Genomic DNA, 8612 nt, shown 5'->3' with positions numbered 1-8612 from the left:
TACATGGTCCTGTATTCCTTACCTGCTCATTTATATTCTGCACTCCCAGTTCTTCTCTGATGTCAGCATTTCTCCTCCTGTCCGATAGCATCTACACAGCTACTCTTTTAAGGGATCGTGTCTTCGACGCTTGTCTTCTTTGCTCCTTTCCTTTTGTTACAATCCACAACTCACTTCAATTTATCACATTTCATACACACATTGTGTAGTTTCGTTCCTTACTCAAGTTCTGAGGGTTCTATAGGCTGCTAAAATAATGTAATTAAAACTTTCTACTTTCTTTTGTATGTCCATTTATGTCATGAATGAGATGCTATTTTTTAAGCAGTTGGAAGAGCGTACCTTTCTATTTTATGATTTATTATTGTCTTGCTGGGAATTCTCTCCTGGTTCCTGAAAGTAATCACTTTTTGTTTTCTTTGAAGATACTAATAGATAAAATAATTTGGCTGTTGTGGGTAAAATACACTCCTGGAAATTGAAATAAGAACACCGTGAATTCAGTGTCCCAGGAAGGGGAAACTTTATTGACACATTCCTGGGGTCACATCACATGATCACACTAACAGAACCACAGGCACATAGACACAGGCAACAGAGCATGCACAATGTCGGCACTAGTATAGTGTATATCCACCTTTCGCAGCAATGCAGGCTGCTATTCTCCCATGGAGACGATCGTAGAGATGCTGGATGTAGTCCTGTGGAACGGCTTGCCATGCCATTTCCACCTGGCGCCTCAGTTGGACCAGCGTTCGTGCTGGACGTGCAGACCGCGTGAGACGACGCTTCATCCAGTCCCAAACATGCTCAATGGGGGACAGATCCGGAGATCTTGCTGGCCAGGGTAGTTGACTTACACCTTCTAGAGCACGTTGGGTGGCACGGGATACATGCGGACGTGCATTGTCCTGTTGGAACAGCAAGTTCCCTTGCCGGTCTAGGAATGGTAGAACGATGGGTTCGATGACGGTTTGGATGTACCGTGCACTATTCAGTGTGCCCTCGACGATCACCAGTGGTGTACGGCCAGTGTAGGAGATCGCTCCCCACACCATGATGCCGGGTATTGGCCCTGTGTGCCTCGGTCGTATGCAGTCCTGATTGTGGCGCTCACCTGCACGGCGCCAAACACGCATACGACCATCATTGGCACCAAGGCAGAAGCGACTCTCATCGCTGAAGACGACACGTCTCCATTCGTCCCTCCATTCACGCCTGTCGCGACACCACTGGAGGCGGGCTGCACGATGTTGGGGCGTGAGCGGAAGACGGCTCAACGGTGTGCGGGACCGTAGCCCAGCTTCATGGAGACGGTTGCGAATGGTCCTCGCCGATACCCCAGGAGCAACAGTGTCCCTAATTTGCTGGGAAGTGGCGGTGCGGTCCCCTACGGCACTGCGTAGGATCCTACGGTCTTGGCGTGCATCCGTGCGTCGCTGCGGTCCGGTCCCAGGTCGACGGGCACGTGCACCTTCCGCCGACCACTGGCGACAACATCGATGTACTGTGGAGACCTCACTCCCCACGTGTTGAGCAATTCGGCGGTACATCCACCCGGCCTCCCGCATGCCCACTATACGCCCTCGCTCAAAGTCCGTCAACTGCACATACGATTCACGTCCACGCTGTCGCGGCATGCTACCAGTGTTAAAGACTGCGATGGAGCTCCGTATGCCACGGCAAACTGGCTGACACTGACGGCGGCGGTGCACAAATGCTGCGCAGCTAGCGCCATTCGACGGCCAACACCGCGGTTCCTGGTGTGTCCGCTGTGCCGTGCGTGTGATCATTGCTTGTACAGCCCTCTCGCAGTGTCCGGAGCAAGTATGGTGGGTCTGACACACCGGTGTCAATGTGTTCTTTTTTCCATTTCCAGGAGTGTATGAGCAGCTGTTTGGACTGTGTTATCACCATCAGCAGTAACAATTCTTTCTACGGATTTCATTTCGTACATTATACGAAAACTTCATTTTATCCTTGTAGTAGCTGTCAGTAGCTCTAACTAACATTGCAATTCTATACAACGAAATCAAATAGTCAGGAAAGATACTCTCATTTGCAATGCTTTTTGCAGGTACTGGTAGTTGGCCATCAACGTCAATAAATGCAGTATCATACCCTAAACAGTCGCGAGGACCGGATGCTATTTGAGAGCATTATTCCAGTGGAGTCAGTTATAGTTGTAAAATATCTAGCGGCAACCCCAGGACATGGTTTAAGGTGGAGCGATCGAATAAATAAAGTTGTCGATAAATCAGGCGAGAGGCAGAGTCATTGTAAAAATGACGAGGGAGACTGTAGTTCATTGGTAGGGGTTCTTTTGTATTAAAGAGAGCCATAGAGAAGAATTTCGTCAGTGATGTCTTTAGTCGGTGCTGTAGCGTACGTTCCGGGAGGAGGCATGTACCAATGAATGATGGATAGCGTCGGAAAATGCCCAAGACTGTTTGGAGGTGATGCTGTTTATGGGGAACGTCTCATAACTGTAGCAAAATGATTCGAGGATAGACGTGTGATGCATGGATTAGCCACTGATCCTCAACATAAATACAGTAGGTAAATATAACGCATTGCGGAAAGTCCCACTATTGTTCGATTACAGTACTGACAATCAATCATTGTATGAGTAACGAATACAAAATGCTGCAAAAGTGTTGTTGTACATTTTGTAGAGATTTGCCTTTAAACTTGCATATGCCTACATTCCAAGCAGAATCAGTCGTTACTTCCTCCCACACACGTCTCGAGTAATGATCACGACGGTAAAAATGAAATTATAGTGTCGCATTATTGTCCAGGAGATATCATGTGAGATTGTTTGTCTGCCTAGTGCGTCTTTTTATTTGACGCCACTTTGGCTACTTATGCGTCGATGATGGTGAGATTATGAGGAAGACATCACAGCACCCAGACTCCGAGTGGATAAAATCTCCGACCTGGTCACGTAGCTACGTTTTTCTTCTCCCGGAAATGTCGGTCAATATTAATATCCACAGCACGAGCTGATTTTAATTTCTTGCATGACATACGTTGATGTGTTACTTGGCCTACTTTTAGATGGAAACAAAACAACAGAATTTTAAATATGCCACAGAACTTGTGTGATCCAATGAAGTGGAGGGCTATGCCGGCGGTGGTGTAACTTCCAGCAGGGCCTCCCAAGCCGGACAGGTCTCCATAGAGGATGCAGACAAAGTGTGTCTCACAAAGTCCCGTCTAGTGTCCAGTCCTGTCCTGTCCTGTCCTGTCCTATCCTATTCTGTTCTGTCCCATCCTATACACTCCCTTCCTTTCCTTTTCCTCCTTGTGATTGTGTGGCAGCAGACACAGTCCCCTAATGTGGACAGCGGAAGATCCTTGGAAACCAGGACAACGTTGATGCACATAGGCCTTACTGCGAAGGGATGGATAGCGTTCTGTAGTTGTGGTGAAGACAAGGTATCTAAGGGGTAAGGCCCTGAAATAAAACCTTGGCAGGTGTCCAGGCCATTAGGTGGCAGCCCCACCAGGACACTCGGGGGCTGTGGGCTGATAACCTGCACCACCAAAAAAACACATATCACAGAAAATAAAAGGATAAACAGCCGGATGGATCCTAAGGATATGACCTTTGGCCTGAAAAGGAAAACACGTATCGATGTTTGGAATGTAAGGTCGTTGGGAGAGGCAGGGAGGCTAAGACACGTTGAAAAAGAGATGGAGAACTATCAACTAGATATATTGGGACTAAGTGAAGCAAAGTGGCCAGAATCTGGGGAATTCCAAACACAAAATGGTGGAGTGTTGCTGTATGCGGGTCAGACAGGTGAGGACGCGATGCATAGGAAAGATGTAGGGCTCTTACTATCTAAATGGCTCTGAGCACTATGGGACTTAACATCTATGGTCATCAGTTCCCCAGAACGTAGAACTACTTAAACCTAACTAACCTAAGGATATAACACAACACCCAGTCATCACGAGGCAGAGAAAATCCCTGACCCCGCCGGGAATCGAACCCGGGCGCAGGAAGCGAGAACGCTACCGCACGACCGCAAGCTGCGGACTCTTACTATCTAAAAGCAACAAGAAGAGCTTACTGGAGTGGAAAGCAGTCTCAGAACGGATAATAACCGCACGCTTTAAAACAAATGTGCGATATGTCACTGTAATTCGATGCTATGCACCTACTGAAATAGCTAAAGGAGAATTAAAAGATGCATTTTATACAGACGGAGTCCTTAGACAAACAAATTCTAGGGACATAAAAATTTTAATGGGTGACTTGAACGCAAAAGTTGGTTCAGAAAATGATGGGCTTGAACATATCATGAGCGTGCATGGAATGGGGATCAGGAATGTAAATGGTGAAATGTTGATAGATACATGCGCTGAACATGACCTAGTCATTGGGGGCACATTGTTTCCACATCGTAACTGCCATAAGATAACGTGGGTTTCTCCAGACCATGTTACCGAAAATCAAATAGACCACATGGTCATAAGCCGCAAGTTCCGACACTCTCTGTTAGATGTCAGAAATAGAAGAGGGGTAGACGTTGGAAGTGACCACCATCAAGTTTTGGCAGAATTCAAACTGAAGATAGTGGCAAATAGAACCAAGCTCAATCACAGGTGCAAGAAAATAGATGTGGCAAGATTAAAAGACCAACAGATCAAAGAAACATTTGACCTTGAACTACAAAACAGATTCCAGGTCCTCTCTGAAGAATTGAAACATGCTGGCAAAAAATCAACGACAGTTATTTAGATGTGGGAGAAAAAATCTTAGGATTTAAGACACATCAAAGGAAGGAATGGATCTCCGATGCTACGTGGAATGAAATCAGCCACAGGAAAGAACTAAAACTTAAGTTAAATTTTTGTAAGACAAGAGCGCAGTAGAGCGAAGCGTGTAAAGAATACATGGAGGCGAACAAAAAAGTGAAAACATTGCTACGCCAAGATAAAAAGAAATGGATAGATGAGCAAGCAAAATTAGCAGAAGAGGCAGCAAGACAAGGAAATATGAAAGAGCTCTACAATATTACCAAACGGTTGTCAATGAAGAACTTCAGACATGAAGGACCAGTTAAGAACAAGGATGGGGTGATGCTTACAACTCAACAGGCACAACTACAGAGACGGGAGGAGCACTTCAAGGAACTGTTAAATTGTGAAGACAACCAAGAGGAACAAGTAAGAGATGTTCCAGACGAAGTCGAAGAAGATCAAGATATAAATTTGCAGTGCCCCACAATGGACGAAATTAGGATTGCCTTGAAAACACTAAAAAAACACGGAAGCTCCAGGCCTAAACAACATACACCAGAGCTCTTAAAAGCCGATATTGAAAGTACTGTTAAAATTCTCCATCCTTTGCTGAAGCATATTTGGCTTGAAGAGAAATCTCCAAAGGAGTGGAAAAATGGTTTGGTGGTAAAGCTCCCAAAATAGGGAAATTTGTCAGACTGTAACAACTGGCGTGGTATTACATTGTTGTCAGTGCCCAGTAAGGTCCTCACCAGAATTATTTTAAACAGAATTAAAGAATCCCTTGAAAAGCGACTGCGTAAAGAACAGGCCGGTTTTAGGGCACAACACAGTTGTGTTGATCTTATTAACACTCTTAGGATCATTTTAGAGCAAAGCAAAGAATTCCAAGCAACCATGTACCTCGCATTCATTGACATTCAAAAGGCTTTCGATTCCGTGAAACATAAAGTGCTCTGGCAGGTGTTGCGGAAGTATGGCATACCACAGAAGATCTTAAACATCATAAAAGGTCTATATGATGGCTACAAATGCTGCGTACTCCACAAGGGAAATATGACAGAGCCTATAAAAGCAACAACTGGAGTCCGGCGGGGTTGCATTTTGTCACCAACACTTTTTCTACTCGTTCTAGACTGTTATGAGAAGAGTCACAGCAGGCAAGAGACGAGGAATCCAGTGGGGGATCCACGAACGTCTGGAGTATTTGGATTTTGCAGACGACATAGTTTTATTAGCTCCAAGGCTGACTGATATGCAAACTAAATTAAACTTGCTGAAAGAAGAAGCAGAGACTGCTGGCCTCGAGATAAATATAGGCAAAACAAAGGAAATGAGAGTAAATTCAGGGAACATGGAGGTACCATTGTTAATAGGTGAGCAGTGGGTGGAGACTGTCAACTCATTCCTGTATCTAGGTAGTATAGTGGCGGAAGACGGTGGAGCTGGAGATGACGTGAAAAACCGCATTAAAAAGGCAAATGCTGCTTTCATACAATTGTATCCAATATGTAAAAATAGAAATATCACGTACAAAACAAAAATCCGTATTTTTAATACAAATGTGAAGGCTGTCCTTTTGTACGCCAGTGAAAGCTGGAAAATGGATAAAAAGATAACATCCCAGTTACAAAACTTCATAAATAGATGTCTTCGACGCATCATGAATATCTGGTGGCCAGAAAAAATATGTAATGAGGAGCTCTGGCGAATAACAAACCACAGAAGATACATATAGAAGACCAGATACGAGAGAGAAAGTGGGGCTGGTTGGGACACAGCTTGAGAAAACCAGATGGAGCCATCGAGAAAAAGGTATTGGAATGGAATCCCCAGGGAACAAGGAAGAGAAGAACACCAAGGGGCACATGGAAGAGGACAGTGAAAGGGGAAGCAAAAAGAGTTGGCAAGACCTGCGTAGAATTGAGGCAAATGGCCAAAGACAGAGACGGATGGCGAGTTCTCCTGGATTCCCTATGCCCCCATAGGGGCCAAAGGAATTAAATCAAGTCACAGAACTAGTCACAGAATATTTGTTTTCTATAATCATCTGTTGTTTTAGGTTATCTGTCTTGAGCTGAGTGCAATGTAATTAAAAAGAGCATTGCATTCAGCCTTTATTTGTGCTGACGGTATTATTTACAGAGCTAAACCAGAAGCGTTTCGCTTTTATTTGCAAAGCATCTTCTGTATATTGCATACATACGTTTGTAATGGTTCAAATGGCTCTGAGCACTATGGGACTTCTGAGGTAATCAGTCCCCTAGAACTCAGAACTACTTAAACCTAACTAACTAGGACGTCACTCACATCCATGCCCGAGGCAGGATTCGAACCTGCGACCGTAGCGGTCGCGTGGTTCCAGACTGTAGCGCCACCCAGGCCGACATACGTTTGTACATTTATTTTTTATCTTTTGATTCTTTTAGTTTAAAAACAGCGTTTTCTTTATAAATTTGTTCTGCAGTCTACTTACGTTGCTTCTTTACATCGTCCACTCCTTCCCCTCTTACTAGCAGTGGTCGGTGTCGACAGGCTTCACTTCACATCTGCCGTTTTTGGCGTTTTGCGTTATTTCCTGTGCCGCACTATTTATAATTTATTTTCTTAACTGTTTTTCATTCATCACTGCCCCAGTGTTTATGCCTATTGGTTTGTTTTCGTTCACGTTGTGAGTGTTGCCAACCTATGAAACGATTTAAACGATTTTGTGTGTGTGAGTGCGTGCGTGCGTGCGCGCGCGTGCGTGCGTGTGTGTGTGTGTGTGTGTGTGTGTGTGTGTGAGAGAGAGAGAGAGAGAGAGAGAGGAAGGGAGAGTGAATGAGAGAGAGAGAAAGAGAGAGAGGTAGAGTGAGAGAGTTAGTGAAATTGTCCTGTATGTAGGTAGAGACGTGAGAAGAAAGGTGTTTTTTTTTTCTTTTTTAAAGGGGAAGGGTGGAGGGAAACGACAGCGACGGCCTGGACAGTTATTATGGGACAGATCTGGCAAGGAATGGCAATGATAAATGGCGCCTGTGGTTATATGTCTACTTTTAACGTTATATTACGTGGTCATAGAAACAAACTTTTTTTTTTGCTGTTGTTATCCTATGCCCATTCTTTCAAAAACAATTTTAAGCATGTGTCCATGATTCTTGTGGGGTGAGTAATCGATAATTTTATGTAATTCGCACTTCACATAAATGCAGAATTCAATTATATTGTCAGTTTCCAGATCATTAATGACGTAGCTGACGCACTGCCCCATTAACCAATGCATGGTATCGTTTTTTAAAATGGTAAGGTATCGAGCGGCCTGTAGAACAGTGTGATAAGAAAAAGTCTGTTGAAGATCTTGTAAGAAAAGCTAGATGATCTCTAAGCGATTTCCAACTTTGTGTAATGCCAGCACATATAAATCTGTTTACTGCCCTGCATCCACAAGATTGAATTCCCGACACAAGTTTGTTTGGCTAATCTCCATTGCATTCAGCATTTCATTTGTGCTGACGGTATTATTTACAGTTTTATACCATGCTGTAAGTATTTCAGATGAAAGTCCGCTCATGTTTATGATTTCCCGTACAGCATCCAATTCTCTAATTGAGTATTACCTGGACATTATCTATCGCGAAGCAATGAATTCATTTGTCAAGGTATGTTATTTTCACAAAATATGTCCTCATGTGCTGGAGGTGTCGGTTTATTTTTTGCACATCTATCGGTGCTTCGAGACTTTCGCTCCGGAATAATTTACATTTAATTCTCTGTGTGTATTGTTTTAGAATAGCCGCAGTCCTGTCTATAAAAAGTACAGAGACGTCGTCTTTTATAGATTTTTAATTTTTTTTTACGCCTCCACTTTTGGGATCTAGAGT

Source organism: Schistocerca americana, chromosome 8 (genome assembly GCF_021461395.2).
Source record: "Schistocerca americana isolate TAMUIC-IGC-003095 chromosome 8, iqSchAmer2.1, whole genome shotgun sequence".
Classification (NCBI taxonomy): domain Eukaryota; kingdom Metazoa; phylum Arthropoda; class Insecta; order Orthoptera; family Acrididae; genus Schistocerca; species Schistocerca americana.
The sequence above is the reverse complement of the archived record's forward strand: the minus strand, read 5'-3'. Positions refer to the sequence as shown.